Source organism: Delphinapterus leucas, chromosome 9 (genome assembly GCF_059928025.1).
Source record: "Delphinapterus leucas isolate spDelLeu-1000000601 "Yukka" chromosome 9, BTC_Dleu_Yukka2, whole genome shotgun sequence".
Taxonomy (NCBI): domain Eukaryota; kingdom Metazoa; phylum Chordata; class Mammalia; order Artiodactyla; family Monodontidae; genus Delphinapterus; species Delphinapterus leucas.
Window position 1 is genome coordinate 58,892,431 of NC_143137.1, and position 14,371 is coordinate 58,906,801.

Here is a 14,371-nt window from a genome sequence, read left to right on the forward strand (position 1 = left end):
TATGGTAGTTCTATTTGTAGTTTTTTAAGGAACCTCCATACTGTTCTCCATAGTGGCTGTACCAATTTACATTCCCACCAACAGTGCAAGAGGGTTCCCTTTTCTTCACACCCTCTCCAGCATTTATTGTTTGTAGATTTTTTGGTGATGGCCATTCTGACTGGTGTGAGGTGATACCTCATTGTAGTTTTGATTTGCATTTCTCTAATGATTAGTGATGTTGAGTATTCTTTCATGTGTTTGTTGGAAATCTGCACGTCTTCTTTGGAGAAATGTCTATTTAGGTCTTCTGCCCATTTTTGGATTGGGTTGTTTGTGTTTTTGATATTGAGCTGCATGAGCTGCTTGTATATTTTGGAGATTAATCCTTTGTCAGTTGCTTCATTTGCAAATATTTTCTCCCATTCTTGGGGTTGTCTTTTGGTCTTGTTTATGGTTTCCTTTGCTGTGCAAAAGCTTTTAAGTTTCATTAGGTCCCATTTGTTTATTTTTGTTTTTATTTCCATTACTCTAGGAGGTGGGTCAAAAAGGATCTTGCTGTGATTTATGTCATAGGGTGTTCTGCCTATGTTTTCCTCTAAGAGTTTGATAGTGTCTGGTCTTACATTTAGGTCTTTAATCCATTTTGAGTTTACTTTTGTGTATGGTGTTAGGGAGTGTTCTAGCTTCATTCTTTTACATGTAGCTGTCCAGTTTTCCCAGCACCAGTTATTGAAGAGACTGTCTTTTCTCCGCTGTATATTCTTGCCTCCTTTATCAAAGGTAAGATAAGGTGACCATATATGTGTGGGTTTATCTGGGCTTTCTATCCTGTTCCATTGATCTATATTTCTGTTTTTGTGTCAGTACCATAATGTCTTGATTACTGTAGCTTTGTAGTATAGTCTGAAGTCAGGGAGTCTGATTCTTTCAGCTCCGTTTTTGTTTCTCAAGATTGCTTTGGCTCTTTGGGGTCTTTTGCGTTTCCATACAAATTGTGAAATTTTTTATTCTAATTCTGTGAAAAATGCCAGTGGTAGTTTGATAGGGATTGCATTGAATCTGTAGATTGCTTTGAGTAGTATAGTCATTTTCACAATGTTGATTCTTCCAATCCAAGAACATGGTATATCTCTCCATCTGTTTGTATCATCTTTAATTTCTTTCATCAGTGTCTTATAGTTTTCTGCACACAGGTTTTTTGTCTCCCTAGGTAGGTTTATTCCTACATATTTTATTCTTTTTGTTGCAGTGGTGAATGGGAGTGTTTCCTAAATTTTGCTTTCAGATTGTTCATCATTAGTGTAAAGGAATGCAAGAAATTTCTGTGCATTAATTTTGTATCCTGCTACTTTACCAAATTCATTGATTAGCTCTAGTAGTTTTCTGGTAGCATCTTTACAATTCTCTATGTATAGTATAATGTCATCTGCAAACAGTGACAGTTTTACTTCTTCTTTTCTGATTTGGATTCCTTTTGTTTCTTTTTTGTCTTTCATTGCTGTGGCTAAAACTTCCAAAACTTTGTTGAATAATAGTGGTGAGAGTGGGCAACCTTGTCTTGATCCTGCTCTTAGTGGAAATGGTTTCAGTTTTTCACCATTGAGAACGATGTTGGCTCTGGGTTTGTCATATATGGCTTTCATTATGTTGAGGTAAGTTCCGTCTGTGCCTACTTTCTGTAGAGTTCTTACCATAAATGGGTGTTGAATTTTGTCAAAAGCTCTTTCTGCATCTATTGAGATGATCATATGGTTTTTATCCTTCAATTTGTTAATATGGTTTATCACTTTGATTGATTTGCGTATATTGAAGAATCCTTGCATTACTAGGATAAACCCCACTTGATCATGGTGTGTAACCCTTTTAATGTGCTGTTGGATTCTGTTTGCTAGTATTTTGTTGAGGATTTTTGCACCTATGTTCGTCAGTGATATTGGCCTATGGTTTTCTTCTTTTGTAACATCTTTGTCTGGTTTTGGTATCAGGGTGATGGTGACCTTGTAGAATGAGTTTGGGAGTGTTCCTCCCTCTGCTATATTTTGGAAGAGTTTGAGAAGGATAGGTGTTAGCTCTTCTCTAAATGTTTGATAGAATTCACCTGTGAATCCATCTGGTCCTGGGCTTTTGTTTGTTGGAAGATTTTTAATCACAGTTTCAATTTCAGTGCTTGTGATTGGTCTGTTTGTATTTTCTGTTTCTTCCTGGTTCAGTCTTGGGAGGTTGTGCTTTTCTAAGAATGTGTCCATTTCTTCCAGGTTGTCCATTTTCTTGGCATAGAGTTGCTTGTAGTAATCTCTCATGATCCTTTGTATTTCTGCAGTGTCAGTTGTTACTTCTCCTTTTTCATTTCTAATTCTGTTGATCTGAGTCTTCTCCTTTTTTTTCTTGAGGAGTCTGGCTAATGGTTTATCAATTTTGTTTATCTTCTCAAAGAACCAGCTTTTAGTTTTATGGATCTTTCCTACATTTCTTTTTCATTTATTTCTGATCTGATCTTTATGATTTCTTTCCTTCTGCTAACTTTGGGGTTTTTTTGTTCTTCTTTCTCTAATTGCTTTAGGTGTAAGGTTAGGTTGTTTATTTGAGATTTTTTGTGCTTCTTGAGGTAGGATTGTATTGCTAAAAACTTCTGTCTTAGAACTGCTTTTGCTGCATTCCATAGGTTTTGGGTTGTCGTGTTTTCATTGTCATTTGTTTCTAGGTATTTTTTAACTTCCTCTTTGATTTCTCCAGTGATCTCTTGGTTATTTAGTAGCATATTGTTTAGCCTCCATATGTTTGTATTTCTTACAGTTTTTTTCCTGTAATTGATATCTAGTCTCATAGTGTTGTGGTTGGAAAAGATACTTGATACGATTTCAATTTTCTTTTCTTTTTTAAAATAATTAATTTATTTATTTTTGGCTGTGTTGGGTCTTCATTGCTGTGTGCGAGCTTTCTCTAGTTGTGGAGAGCAGGGGCTACTCTTTGTTGCAGTGCGTGGGCTTCTCATTGCAGTGGCTTCTCTTGTTGCAGAGCATGGGCTCTAGGCGTGCAGGCTTCAGTAGTTGTGACGTGCAGGCTCAGTAGTTGTAGCTCACGGACTCTGTAGCGCAGGCTCAGTAGTTGTGGCACACGGACTTAGTTGCTCTGCAGCATGTGGAATCTTCCTGAACCAGGGCTCGAACGCATGTCCCCTGCATTGGCAGGTGGATTCTTAACCATTGTGCCACAAGCAAAGTCCAATTTCAGTTTTCTTAAATTTACCAAGGCTTGTTTTGTGACCCAAGATATGACCTATCCTGGAGAATGTTCCCTGAGCACTTGAGAAGAAAGTGTATTTTGTTGTTTTTGGATGGAATGTCCTGTAAATATCAATTAAGTCCATCTTGTTTAATGTATCATTTAAAGCTTGTGTTTCCTTATTTATTTTCATTTTGGTTGATCTGTCCATTGGTGAAAGTGGGGTGTTCAAGTCCCCTACTATGATTGTGTTACTGTTGATTTCCTCTTTAATGGCTGTTAGCATTTGCCTTATGTATTGAGGTACTTCTGTGTTGGGTGCATAAATATTTACAATTGTTATATCCTCTTCTTGGATTGATCATTATGTAGTGTCCTTCTTTGTCTCTTGTAACATTCTTTATTTTAAAGTCTATTTTATCTGATATGAGAATTGCTACTCCAGCTTTCTTTTGATTTCCATTTTCATGGAATACCTTTTTCCATCCCCTTACTTTCAGTCTGCATGTGTCCCTAGGTCTGAAGTGGGTCTCTTGTAGACAGCATATATATGGGTCTTGTTTTTGTATCCATTCATCCAGTCTGTGTCTTTTGGTTGGAGCATCTAATCGATTTACATTTAAGGTAATTATTGATGTGTATGTTCCTATTACCTTTTTCTTAATTGCTTTGGGTTTGATTTTGTAGGTCTTTTCCTTCTCTTGTGTTTCCTGCCTAGAGAAGCTCCTTTAGTATTTGTTGTAAAGCTGGTTTGGTGGTGCTGAATTCTCTTAGCTTTTGCTTGTCTGTAAAGGTTTTAATTTCTCTATTGAATCTGAATGAGATCCTTGCTGGGTAGAGTAATCTTGGTTATAGCTTTTTCCTTTTCATCACTTTAAATATGTCCTGCCACTCCCTTCTGGCTTGCAGAGTTTCTGCTGAAAGATCAGCTGTTAACCTTATGGGGATTCCCTTGTATGTTATTTGTTGCTTTTCCCTTGCTGCTTTTAATATTTTTCTTTGTATTTAATTTTTGATAGTTTGATTAATATGTGTCTTGGCATGTTTTTCCTTGGATTTATCCTGTATGGGACTCTCTGTGCTTTCTGGACTTGACTGACTATTTCCTTTCCCATATTAGGGAAGTTTTCAACTATAATCTCTTCAAATATTGTCTCAGTCCCTTTCTTTTTCTCTTCTTCTTCTAGGACCCCTATAATTTGAATGTTGTTGCATTTATTGTTGCCCCAGAGGTCTCTGAGACTGTCCTCAATTCTTTTTTTTTGCGGTACGTGGGCCTCTCACTATTGTGGTCTCTCCCCCTGCAGAGCACAGGCTCCAGACGCGCAGGCTCAGAGGTCATGGCTCACGGGCCCAAACACTCCGCAGCATGTGGGATCTTCCTGGACCGGGGCACGAACCCGTGTCCCCTGCATCAGCAGCCGGACTCTCAACCACTGCGCCACCAGGGAAGCCCTGTCCTCAATTCTTTTCATTCTTTTTTCTTTATTCTGCTCTGTGGTAGTTATTTCCACTATTTTATCTTCCAGGTCACTTATCCATTCTTCTTCCTTAGTCATTCTGCTATTGATTCGTTCTAGAGAATTTTTTATTTCATTTATTGTGCTGTTCATCATTGTTCCTTTGCTCTTTAGTTTTTCTAGGTCCTTGTTAAATGTTTCTTGTATTTTCTCCATTGTATCTCCAGGATTTTGGATCATCTTTACTATCATTACTCTGAATTCTTTTTCAGGTAGACTTCCCATTTCCTCTTCATTTGTTTGGTCTGGTGGGTTTTTGCCTTGCTCCTTCATCTGCTGCGTATTTCTCTGTCTTCTCATTTTGCCCAGCTTATTGTGTTTGGGGTCTCCTTTTTGCAGGCTGCAGGTTCATAGTTCTGTTGCTTTTGGCTTCTGCCCCTAGTGGGTCGGGTTGGTTCAGTGGGTTGTGTAGGCTTCCTGGTAGAGAGGACTGGTGCCTGTGTTCTGGTGGATGAGGCTGGATCTTGTCTTTCTGGTGGGCAGGACCGCATCTGGTAGTGTGTTTTGGGGTGTCTGTGAACTTAGTACGATTTTAGGCAGCCACTCTGGTAATGGGTGGGGTTGTATTCCTGTCTTGCTAGTTGTCTGGCATGGGGTGTCCAGTACTGGAGCTTGCTGGTCGTTGAGTGGAGCTGGGTCTTAGGGTTGAGACAGAGATCTCTGGGAGAGCTCTCACCGATTGATATTACATAGGGCCAGGAGGTCTGTGGTGGTCCAATGTCCTGAACTTGGCTCTCCCACCTCAGAGCCTCAGGCCTGACACCCGGCTGGAGCACCAAGACCCTGTCAGCCACACGGCTCTCAACTTGGTACGAGGGATGCTTGCCAGTGAATTAAGGTGCAAAAAAGACACAAGGCATAAATACCTCAATCTTATATTTTAAGGTTTGTATAACTCTGGTGGGTAGAAATCCAGACTCGAATGAGAAACAGCACAGACCTTATGTTCCAGGCACTTTGCTCTGCTTTGATTTCCTTGTCCTCGAGGAGCACACAGTCCACAAAGGTATTGCGTGTGGTGCCAACTCTGTGGTTCCAGTTATCCGGTCACTTTTTGGTGTACATTTGGGTTGTTTCCAGTTTTCCCCATTACAAATAAAAATGCTATGAGCATTCATGTAGAAATATTTTTATGCAGTATGCTTTCATTTCTTTTGGGTAAATATCACAAAGTATAATGGCTGAATTGTATAGAGAATGTATATTTAACTTAAAATGTCAAACTGTTTTCAAAGTGGCTTTCCCATTATATACATTCTCACTAGTAGTGTATGTGAGCCTCAGTTCCTCCACATTCTTGACAACACTTGGTTTGTTGGCATATAACTGTTCATAGTATATCTTACGATTTTTTTGTTATCTCTGTGGTTGGTTGTTATTTCACCTCTTTCATTTCTTATTTTGTTTATTTGGGTTCTCTCTCTTTTGTTCTTGATGAGTCTGGCTAAAAGTTTATCAATTTTGTTTATCTTTTCAGAAAACCAACTTGTGGTTTCATTGATTTTCTCTATTGTTTCTTTGTCTCTATTTTATTTATTTCCTGTCTGATCTTTATTGTTTCCTTCCCTCCGCTGGCTTTGGGCTTTCTTTGTTCTTTTTCTAAGTCCTTTAGATGGTAAGTTATGTTGTTTATTTGAGATTTTTCTTGTTTCTTGAGGAAGGTCTGTATCACTATAAGATTTCCTCATAAAAGTGATTTTGCTGCATCCCATAGATTTGGAACGTGTGTTTCCATTTCCATTTGTCTCAAGGTATTTTCTGATTTTCTCTTTGATTTCTTCATTGAGCCTTTTTTTTTTTCTTTTGTGGTACGCGGGCCTCTCCCGTTGCGGAGCACAGGCTCCAGACGCGCAGGCTCAGCGGCCATGGCTCATGGGCCCAGCCGCTCCGCAGCGTGTGGGATCTTCCTGAACCGGGGCACGAACCCGTGTCCCCTGCATCGGCAGGTGGAGTCTCAACTACTGTGCCACCAGGGAAGCCTGCCATTTTTTTTTAGTAGCATGTTATTTAGTCCCCTGTGTTTGTTTTTTTCCCATTTTCTTTCTGTAATTGATTTCTAGTTTCATATTGTGGGCAGAAAAAAATGCTTGATATAATTATATTCTCTTAAATTTGTTGACACTAGTTTTGTGGCCTAGGATGTGATCTATCTTGGAAAACATTCCATGTGCACTTGAAAAGAATGTGTATTCTGCTGTTATTGGATGGAATGTCCTATAGATTCCATTAAGTTCAACTTGTCTAGTGTGTCATTTAAGACTATGTTTCCCTGTTGATTTTCTGTCCGGAAAATCTGTCCATTGATGTCTGTGGGGTGTTAAAGTCTCCTACTGTTATTGTATTCCTGGCAATTTCTTTCTTTATGACTGTTAGTATTTGTTTTGTATATTTAGGTGCTCCTATATTGAGGGCATATATGTTTTTTTTTAAAAATTTATTTATTATTTTTGGCTGTGTTGGGTCTTTGTTGCTGTGCGCGGGCTTTCTCTAGTTGCAGCGAGTGGGGGGGGGCCTACTCTTCGTTGCAGTGCACGGGCTTCTCATTGCAGTGGCTTCTCTTGTGGTGGAGCACGGGCTGTAGAGCGCATGGGCTTCAGTAGATGTGGCACGTGGGCTCAGTAGTTGTGGCTCATGGGCTTAGATGCTCCACAGCATGTGGGATCTTCCCGGACCAGGGCTTGAACCCATGTCCCCTGCATTGGCAGGCGGGTTCTTAACCACTGCCCCACCAGGGAAGCCCGAGGGCATATATGTTAACAGGTGTAATATCCTTTTTGTATTGATCCCTTTATCATTATATAACGTGCTTCTTTGTCTTTCTTTATGGACTTTGTTTAAAGTCTATTTTGTCTGATATGGGTATTGCTACTCCTGCTTTCTTGCGAGTTTTGTTGGCATGAAATATCTTTTACCATCCTCTCCCTTTCAGTCTGTGTTTGTCTTTAGCTCTGAAGTGAGTCTTTTGTAAGTAGTATATAGATAGGTGGTGTTTTTTATTCAGTCAGCCACCTTTTGTCTTTTGATTAGAGCATTTAGTCCATTAACATTTAAAGTAATTATTAATAGGTATGTACTTATTTCCATTTTATTACTTGTTTTCTTGTTGGCTTTGTAGTTCTTCTGTGTTCTTCTTTTTGTTTATTCCCTTGAGGTTTGATACTTTTCATTAGTTGTATGCTTGTGTTCCTTTCTCTCTGTTTTTGTGTATCGTAAGTTTTTGATTTGTGATTACTATGGAGTTCATATATGCTGACCTTTAACTATATGTACTTGTTTTAATCTGGTAGTCATTTAAGTTGAAACACATTTTAAAGGATCTACATTTTTTTTTTACTCCTCTCTCCCACATTTTGTGTTTTTGATGTCATATTTTACATTTTCATGTTTATCCCTTAACTGTTTATTGTAGTTATACTTAATGATTTTTAAAAATCTTTATCCTAGCTTATTTAAGTGTTTGATCTTTAGCATTTACTATATGTTTGCCTTTACTAGTGAGATTTTTTCTTTCCTATAGATTCTTCTTGTTATAGCCTTTTCTTTACCACTTAGAGAATACCCTTTAACATTTCTTATAGGGTAGGTTTAGTATTGATGAATTCTTTTAGTTTTTACTTGTCTGAGAAGTTCTTTGTCTCTCCTTCAATTCTAAATGATAATTTTGCTGGGTTGACTATTCTAGATTGCAGGTTTTTCCTTTTCGGGACTTTGAATATATCATGCCCCACTCCCTTTTGGCCTGCAAAATTTCTTCAGAAAAATCATCAGATAGTCTTATGGGGGTTCCCTTGTATATGACTCTTTGTTTTTCTCTTGCTACCTTTAGAATTTCTTTTTTTTTTCTTTTACTTTTGCCATTTTAAATTATGATATGTCTTGGTATGTGTCTGTTTGGGTTCACCTTGTTTGGGACCCTCTGTACTTTCTGTACCTGGATATTCGTTTCCTTCTTCAGGTTTGAGAAATTTTCAGGCATGATTTCATCAAATACGTTTTTGATCCCCTTCTCTCTCTCCTCTCCTTCTGGGGCCCCTATAATGTGAATGTTGGTATGCTTCATTTTATCTCAGAGATCTCTTAAACTCTTCTCATTTTTTAATTTTAATTTTCTTTTTGCTGTCCTAATTGGGTGATTTCCATTATTCTGTCTTCCAGATCACTTGTGCATTCTTCTGTATTGCCTAATTTGCTATTCATTCCTTCTAGTGTGTTTTTCATTTCAGTTATTGTATTCGTCAGTTCTGGTCCTTTTTTACACTTTCTAGTTCCTTGTTAAAATTCTCACTCTGTTTATTCCTTTCCCTAATTCAGTTAGCATTTTTATTACTACTGCTTTGAATTATTTACCTGGTATATTGTTTATTTCTATTTCATTATTTATTTTTTTCAGGTTTTTTCTTTTGCTGTTTCAATTGAGACCAGTTCCTCTGTCTTATCATTTTGCTTAACTTTCTCTGTCTCTATGAAATTAGGTGAAATAGTTACCTATTGTAGTCTTGAAGGGGTGTCCTCATGTGGGTGTGTCCCTCTACTGTCTGTGTGTGCCTGGTAGCTTTGGTTGGGAGCTAGATTCGATGTGAACACAAGTTATGTCTTTCCTCACGGTGTGCTGGCAGGTATCACCTTGGTTGGAGGTGGAGCTGGAGAAAGGGGCTTTGGCTGGGGTCAGGTGTGAGCCTGGGCTTACCATTTGTTCAGTGGTTGTCTCCACCCTATTGGGAGCAGGGTCAGGTCCCAACTTGCTGAGGCAGAAGCTCTGAGGGGTCAGGTCTGTGCTGGTTCTGTTCCCTTTCAGTGTGAGCTCTTCCTGCTCCCAGCACCAGGACTTCTGCCCCAGAGGGGAGCAGTGCTGGAACAAGAGGCACCCGTGCAGGCTTTTGGTGTGATGGGGCACAGACTTCAGCAGTGTGGCTCCATACAGAGGTTGGGGCTGCTTATGATGCTCTCCCTGTGCAGTTGCCAGTAATGGCTGCCCCCACCCTGCTCAGACCCTGCTTTGGGGTCTGAGTCTTCTTTATCCTTCATGTCCATTCTCTTCCCTCAGTCTGTACCACTGCCACCCTGGTGTGGAGCTGTGCTGCAGGGCAGGCAGTGCCCGTGTGGGCCCTTCACATGTGTTGCGGCATGGGCTACAGTGGTCTGGCCGTGACCAGAGGTCAGGGCTGCTTCTGATGCACGGCCTGTGCGAGTGCCAGTAATGGCTGCCCCTGCCCTTTTCAGACGCTGCCTCAGGTCTGAGCCACTGCTGTGTCTGATGGCTGAACTCTCTCCTCAGCTGTGGCAGCCCTCGCTCCAGTGTGGAGCTGCAATGTGAAGTAAGTGGGGCTGGAGCATTAGCTTTGCTCAGGCAGGGGCAGGCACCCAGGGTAGTTGCAGTAAACCAGTCAGCTGCCTGCGCGGTTCCAATACGCCTTCTCTACCTTGCTTTGGGAGTAAGCACTCGTGCATGTGCTCCTCATCCTTCACTTGTCTGTGCTTCCCACAGCCCTCCTGCCAGTCCCATTGGCCCTCCAACCAGCCAAAGGAGCTCATCTTCCCTGTGTTGGACCCCAGGGCTGGGGTGCCCAACATGTGGCTTGAAGAACTCACTCCCAGGGAGGATCTCCACCCATGTAATCTCCCTTGTCCTCTGAGCCCCCTCCCAGGAGTACAGGTCCTGACCTGATGGCGTCTCTTCCTTTCCTACCCAATTCCATCTTTCTTACAGCCTTTGTTGTACAGGAGTCTTTCTGCTAGTTTCCAGTGAGAATTGTTCCACATGTAGATGTGTTTTTGATGTGTATATGGTGTGGGGTGAGTTCCACATCCCTCTACTCCACCATCTTGATCAGCCAGTTATCTTTGAAAGAGATTTAACTAATAAGGAAAATATCTTAGGTATTTACCCATGTAGTCAATACTTTCCTGATGTCCTTCCTTGGTGTAGATCCATATTTCCATCTGGCATCATTTTCCTTCTGTCTGGTAGATATCCTTTAACACTTCTTATAGTTAGGATCTTCTGTTAAGGCATTCTTTTAGTTTTTATGTCTTAAACGTCTTTGTTATATCTTTATTTTTGACATATGTTTTAACTGAGTATAGAATTCTAGGTTGACAGTCTTTTTCTTCCAGTACCTCAGAAATGTTGCTTCATTGTCTTCTCACTTGCATTGTTTTTGACCAGAAATATACTCTCATCCCTTTCTTTATTTCTCTGAGTATAATGTTTTTTTTCCTGGGTGCTTTTGCAGTGTTCTCTTTTTCATCGATTTTGAACAATTTGATTATGATATACCTAGATGTAGTTTTCTTCATGATTCCTATGCTTGGGGTTCATTGAGATTCTTGGATCATTGGGCTTATAGTTTTCAACAAATATGGAAAAATGTGTCCATTATTTAAAAAAAATTTTTTTCTATTCTCTCTTCCTCTGGGGACTCAAATGACATATATATGAGGTAACTTGAGGTTTTCCCACAGTTAACTTGCTCCATCTACTTTTCCTTTACTACCTGTGTTTTATTTTGGATAGTTTCTATTGATATATTTTGTGTTCACTAATCTTTTGTTTTGCAATTTCTAATATTCCATGAAGCCTACTCAGTAAATTTATAATTCCATACATTGTAATTTTCATCTCTAAAAGTTCAATTTGTGTCTTTAAAAAAAATCTTCCATTGTTTCTACTCAAATTTTTAACACATGAAATACAGTTTTATTAACTAATATCCTCACTTGCTATCCCATCATCTGTATTAGTTTTGGATCAGTTTCAATTGATTGACTTCTCTCTTCATTGTAGTTATGTTTTCCTTCTTCTTTGCATGTCTGCTGATTTTTGATTGATGTCAGACATTGTGAATATTACTTGGTTAGGTGTTAGATATATTTGAATTCCTATACATCTTGAGATTTGTTCTGAGATACAGTCAGTTCACTTGGAAACTCTTTCAAGTCTTGTTTTTATGGTTTGTTAGTTGGGACTGGAGCAGTACTCAGTCTATGGCTAATTAATTCTGCTGTTGAGGCAAGACCCTTATGTGCATTCTATACAATGCCCCATACATCTTGAGGTTTTCCTGCCTGGGAACAGGTGGGTGGGAACAGGCACATTCCTGTTCCTCTGTGAGTGCCCAGAACTGTTACCTCTAATTCCTTCAGGTAGTTCTTCCCTTGGCCTCAGGTGGTTTCCTCAGATACATGTGCTGATCAGTACTAAGCTGAATCCTCAAGGGTATCCTCTGAAGGTGTAGGTTTTCTCTTTGTGAGTTTTCTTTTCTCTATTATTTTGTACTGTAAAGTCTAGCTGCTGTGGTCTCCCTGGACTCTTAGCTCTGTCTCCTCCACTTAATGAGTCTGCTGCATTTCACTTGGGCTCTCTCCCTGCATCACAGATGGCCTTAAAACTCTCAATGCAGTGAGTATGGGGAATTATAGGACTCATCATACGTTTCCCTGCTCTCATGTATCCCTTTCCTTCATTGCTTGACCTTTAGTGTCTTGCAAACTGTTGTTTCATTCAAACTGCTGTCCTTTTTTTTGGTTGTTTCAGGTGGAGGATAAATCTGGTCTCTGTTACTCCATCTTGGCCAGGAGGACAAATGTTTCACTTTTGTATGCTTTGTATGTTAGCTATGTGATCAGCAAAACAAGTGGCAACATAGAGAAATCAGGGTGAAAAAATAGCTTCAAGAAAATTGTAAATAAAGTGAGAAAATAAGTGTAACTCATTCTTCACCAGGCACTTGCTTATGAAAGAACCCAAAATACTTTTATTTCTTAGGCTATTATAATAATTGAGTGAATTGAAGATGGTAGAAGTGAAAAATGAAATAATGAGATAAAAAGAATAAGTTAAAAGATCACGGGATAGAAAGTCTATATTGACTGGGAAGTGAATAAATGTCATTGAAATTTGGAGTTGCAATGGGCAAGTTTGAGGGAAGGATTATATTTCAAATGTTTTTTGTTGTTTTATGAAGGGAACATACAGGCAAATGCCACCATGAGATTTCCGGTCTTCAGGGAGATGTGTTGAGTCAGCAAAAGGGGAGTCGGGGAGGCAGACAGAGATTCTCAATGATGAGCAGACATCAGTGAGTAATGAGAGTGTTTTGTGGCCCTTCACATCAAATTGTTAAGCTCAATAACATATAGGAATATTTAGTAGCTTCTGATTTTATTGAAGCCTCACAATTATATTTCCTCTATGTCTTAGTATATTAAACCCTTAGTAGGGTTTTTGAAATAGTTGGAAGCAAAGCGAGAATGAGGAAAAACTGAAGCCGTGAAGGACTTGGCCATTCCTTCCCTCAAGGAGGAACTTAGAGGTTCCTTCAGTCCTTGGGAGACTTTGTTAGAAGGTGGTGGTGACCTCTTCTTCTCTCAGCCTTCTCTTCTGCCTCTTGTTTTGGCTGAAAGAGAGGGTGAGTGTTACTCCTGAATCCACCACACACCATCCCCAACTGCTGTGGCAGGACAGAGTGATCACTCTGTTAAGAATAGAAGTTAAACCAACTCTCTAAAGGCACCAGAAAAAACACATATCCTTCAAGATGGTGGTAGGTGTTTGAGAAAATCTCACCTGCCAGTCCTAGAGGTCTTTTCATGTTTTCAGGTTATTTTCATTTGCCTAGCAGAACAGGCTAATCTCATTAGCCTTTGATAAAGTAGGCCTCTTTTGGCTTATTCTCCATGTTTTTTCAAATATTCTTATGCATTATGTTTAGATCTCTGGTTTCAATTAATTTTTACGGTTTCCCATGTACACAGTACCTGCAATTTTCTTGAGAATGATGTGGATTGTATTTTTATCAAACTGACAATCTCTGCCTTTTCAATAACACCTAATCACACTTTCTACAGAAATTAAAATATGAAACAGCAGTTTGGGGTGTGTGTGTGTGTGTGTGTGTGTGTGTGTGTGTGTATCAGAAGGTAATGGTAAAATGCATTTCGGAATCTTTAAGCATAGAATGAATTCTGACCCATGAAAAACTTCAATAAATTGGTTTTAACAGATCCAATAAAAATTTTGTTACAAGAGAGGGAGAAAACACTTTGTTTACCTCTTATAATATTCCTTTATCAAGTCCCCAAACATTTCTTGAGAGCTGTTACCTGCTCGACTTTGTTCTCTACCCTCAAGAAACTTGAATAAGCAATTGTGGGATATTTTCTGTTCCACACTTGCAGCTGGACTTTCATAAAACAATATTCCTTTTATTATTCCGTTTCAGAAAAATTAATATGGTCAGTTGGGAGGGATGTATGCTTATAGTTTGGTACTCAGTGACTTAAAGATTTCTGTAATTTTATAGCTTTATAAAGTTGGAAGTTACCACTTCTACAGAAGGTTTTTCATAAACATCAAGTCAATAAAAGGCCAATCTACAAAATTTTTATATCATTGTTGTCCTTTATATGCAATACTGGAGAAAACGCACTTCCGTACCTTTTGATCTTATAATTCTGAACTTTCAGTTTCCTTTGTAAAGTGGGCACTTGATAGCAGAACTTCCACCAATATTGCCAAGCTCTGTTATAACCATGACTATTTTGATTCTTCTCTCATCCCGGGAGTTTGCAAGATTTACTTGTGTGATGAAGTTTAAGGCAGACCCTTTAACTGTGCCTGTTGACTGAGCCAGACTTGACATTTGCTT

General features: G+C 39.3%; 1 protein-coding gene across 1 annotated transcript in view; it reads left to right on the forward strand.

Annotated features, from left to right (window-relative positions):
- The window catches only part of LOC149748416 (cytoplasmic dynein 1 intermediate chain 1-like), a 97,592-nt gene that overhangs the window by 69,634 nt on the left and 13,587 nt on the right, over positions 1–14,371 (forward strand). The gene's annotated exons all lie outside the window — the stretch shown is intronic.